The sequence below is a fragment of the Phalangium opilio genome, unplaced genomic scaffold, assembly GCF_054372755.1.
Source record: "Phalangium opilio isolate 3A_F unplaced genomic scaffold, DU_Popi_V2 ptg000106l_1, whole genome shotgun sequence".
Classification (NCBI taxonomy): domain Eukaryota; kingdom Metazoa; phylum Arthropoda; class Arachnida; order Opiliones; family Phalangiidae; genus Phalangium; species Phalangium opilio.
Window position 1 is genome coordinate 7,150 of NW_028324208.1, and position 3,816 is coordinate 10,965.

General features: G+C 34.4%; 1 long non-coding RNA gene across 1 annotated transcript; it reads left to right on the top strand.

The window, feature by feature from the left end:
• The first annotated feature begins 2,440 nt into the window (after positions 1 to 2,440).
• Positions 2,441 to 3,105, top strand: LOC149623824 (uncharacterized). The gene is made up of 3 exons (XR_016374651.1): positions 2,441 to 2,554; positions 2,895 to 2,971; positions 3,037 to 3,105. It is a non-coding gene; the product is annotated as an uncharacterized LOC149623824 (long non-coding RNA).
• The last annotated feature ends 711 nt before the right edge of the window (positions 3,106 to 3,816 follow it).

The window sequence follows — 3,816 nt, forward strand, 5'->3', positions numbered from 1 at the left end:
GAATTCATAGAAATTAACACGGGAGATATGGGGGCGTAATAATTCCAATTCTAGAGGGCCGGTAGGCCCTTCTAGATAAGAACCCACACCCTCCCGTAATGTTAAAGAAATAATTCACAGATTTTAGGCTTAGCGTCCCATAGAAAAAGCATGGGATTTTTGGTGGTCCACTCCATCGAATAACTCAGAAACTACTTCGAAGTTAAGGTTCGGTACACTTTTGAATTATCAAGCAACTATTGAATGTTGAACTTCTGAAGTTTGATTAAGAACAATTAATTCTAAGTATTTTATTTTAATTAATTTATAAATCATGGTAAAACCGTTACATATATTACACTGTTTGCATAGTATTTTATTCAGCCTTCGTCGGGTTTGTGGCGCAAAGGATAACGCGTCTGCCTATGGAGCAGAAGATTGCAGGTTCAAGTCCTGGCAAGCTCGGTGTTTATTTTTGCAGATCTTTTATTCAACATAAATGATATAATCCTATAAATACAATGTTTGGATAATTTTTTTGTCACGAAATACGGGCTTGTGGCGTAATGGATAACGCGTTTGCATTCGAGGTAAAACATTGCAGGTTCGAGTCTTGGAAACCGCGTTGTCTATTTTTGATGAAGAATCTTAGTATATAAAAGGGAAAATTCTTAAATAACAAACTTTCAATGAAATAGGCGCGTGCTGGCGCGTGGTTTAGAAATAACGTTTTTTTTAAACCTATACAAAAAGGTCCACTAAACTTAATTGAGTCACCAACCGCCTTTTTGTGTGAAATAAGTTACCACCCGCCCATCTATGGTGAATTAATTTACCACCCTTCTACCAATTGTGAATTAATTTACCACTTCCCTGCCAAATGATTTAAAATTTTAATCTTTCCCATAAAATAATGAGAGGCACTTGGAGTGAGCCAACTGGAACATCGAGTTAATGACGTTTGACAAGCATATTATTATTTTTATAATAGATTAATACAAATTAAGGCTGAAGGAACAGATATTATATAAAAAAGACTTGGTTTGCCCAAGCCTTAAAAACAAAAGGATAAGAGTTTTTCCAGTTGTCTGAAGCGCGGATATTTTTTCTATTGAATTTTAAAGACAATCCGTATTTTACTACTCTTTAGAATTTAATTCAATCACCTGATTTTACTGCTAATGGACTAGTTTCCTAAAAATTAATTGAAATAAAATAATTACTTATCTCAGATTTTTCAACAACAATTCCATTTTCCTGAAACATTTAATCATGCATTTATTATTTTGAGGGATATCGTGTAAACTCAACCAACACTTCTAAAATCTTCCCCACAAGTACTGATATACACAGTTCAATAATTGTGACTGTGCTTAAAGAAGAAACGAACCTCTTTATCAAATATAAGAAAGGTGATAACAGCCCCCTTTTGTATTCGAAAAGACCGCATATAATACATAATTAATGAGAATATTATTTGAAAATTAAAGTACGTTCTCCATTGAAAAGAAAAGAAAATTCATCATAAAATGTTTCAGGAAAATGGAATTGTTGTTGAAAAATCTGAGATAAGTAATTATTTTATTTCAATTAATTTTTAGGAAACTAGTCCATTAGCAGTAAAATCAGGTGATTGAATTAAATTCTAAAGAGTAGTAAAATACGGATTGTCTTTAAAATTCAATAGAAAAAATATCCGCGCTTCAGACAACTGGAAAAACTCTTATCCTTTTGTTTTTAAGGCTTGGGCAAACCAAGTCTTTTTTATATAATTATCTGTATGCATCCACCGGTCTTCCAACGCTAATCGCCTTGCCCCTGTAAAGTAGACTAACGCAAATCTCGTTGCCCCTGTAAAATAGACTCTAACGCAAATCCCCTTGCCCCTCTAAAGTAGACTCTAACGCAAATCCCCTTGCCCCTCTAAAGTAGACTCTAACGCAAATCCCCCTGCCCCTGTAAAGTAGACTCTAACGCAAATCCCCCTGCCCCTGTAAAGTAAAGGCAGAAGGGGATAATAGATGAAGTGTGACACTCTGTATCCTCTTCTTAATACTTTAGTTATGTAGCATGATTCTTCCAGGGCTCATGGCACCATTTTAGTTAATTTGCTCTCCCGCTGCTCATCAAACTTAATTAAGATGGGTATGCATCACATCGCACCGTGCTAGTGTGAATTCTATAACGGTTTGGTATTTACTAAATCCCCATTCAGCAATCAACCAGGCACAAACCTTGGTTGTCTTGACGTGGCTTGACAAAAAAGCACAAGAGCATGCATGCTCCTTGGCAAATTGTTAAGCATCGCTAATAGATATAGTAATGATGAGGGAACTATTTAAAATGGCGTATGTGCATGCGTGATTCGGTTTAGTAATTAAGCTTGCTGTAATAAATGTTAAGGGATGTTGTTGGGGAAGAATCATGTTACTATTACGAATTACCCTGCTTTGTTTACAAGTACACTTCTCTCGAAGAGAAGAAGTATTATATACTTCTGATGTATAATAGAGGTATCGGTAGCGCTTTAGTCTGCTTAGGTGAACAGCCTTTACACGCAGTCCCCCTGTTTAAAGTAAGATTAAATTAACCAAAACAATAACAATATTAATTAATAAATAATATCAAATTAATCATAATCAATAGACCTAAAAATAAAATAAACAAGCTGGCCATATATATACGCCCGTTAAGGGGCAGATTGAAAATGAAGCAAGCGCCATCTAGTGAACAGAAATACAAACTCAAAGGTGACATTTTTTCATTGGCTGAAAACATTCTGACACTAAAATTCTGCCTCTGCACATTTCTAAGCGAACCAATAAGATCACCCCTCATTCGTGAAAGCCCGGTTTAGAAACTGGTAAGGCCGTTGTAAATTTTGAATGAATTTATTTTTAGGTGTATTAATCAAGTTTCACAATAAATTTCAAAATGTATCGCCATTAAATGATGCGGATGATTACAATATGCCACATTGGATTAATTTAAGGTGTGCTTTCGAAAAATTTAAATCCGCTAATTAGGGTTTAATTAAGGATTTTTAAATATTTTTAGTTTTTATTCATCAACAAAACACATATCATATTCTAATTTTGTGCCACGAATTAAATTACCAACCCCTCTGGTAAGTTATATGAATAGTCTTAGCATAAGTTTATAAGTGATATGTTCCTTCCATAAGTATGAAACTACCTATACTTAGTCGTAATGCTACTGAGAGACTTACAGCTGCAGATAACTAGTTCGAGAAGGAGAACGAGGGGGAGCGAGTCAATTGAAGTCCTAAGTACACTCGGTGGTGGTTAATTAATTTTGCAGCTAGGACCTATTCCATCTAGGTCCTATTTAGTCCGCATTACTAAGCCCCCTTTGACAGCAGTGGAATCATTTCTCAGTCATTGTGTCCGGCCTTATAGTGATCTTTTACAAATCTATGGTCATAATAGAGCTAGACAACGTGATAAATTGGCTCATTTATTAGAGGACTTTGCTATTCTTCAGGATGAAGTATGGAAATTGAATTCATACTGATTTAAATGACTTAGTAATTTTTATATTTAAGGCTGATAAAGTTGATGCTTGTCTCCATAATAAAATATAAATATATATATATATATATAAACGATATTTTTCTGAAAATTATAAGCTCGTTTGCTAAAGTAGCGAAGCGTAAAGGCTTTTGACAAATCATCAGGTGACCAATTAACCTTTATCTTACCCATTAACATCTTCATTTGGCTTTCCAAAAATACTGTTCTTAATATTTCCGCATTGTTTTCATCCAGTATTTTTTTCTTCTTCTTTTCTTTTTTACTTCTTTCAGACTTGTATTTA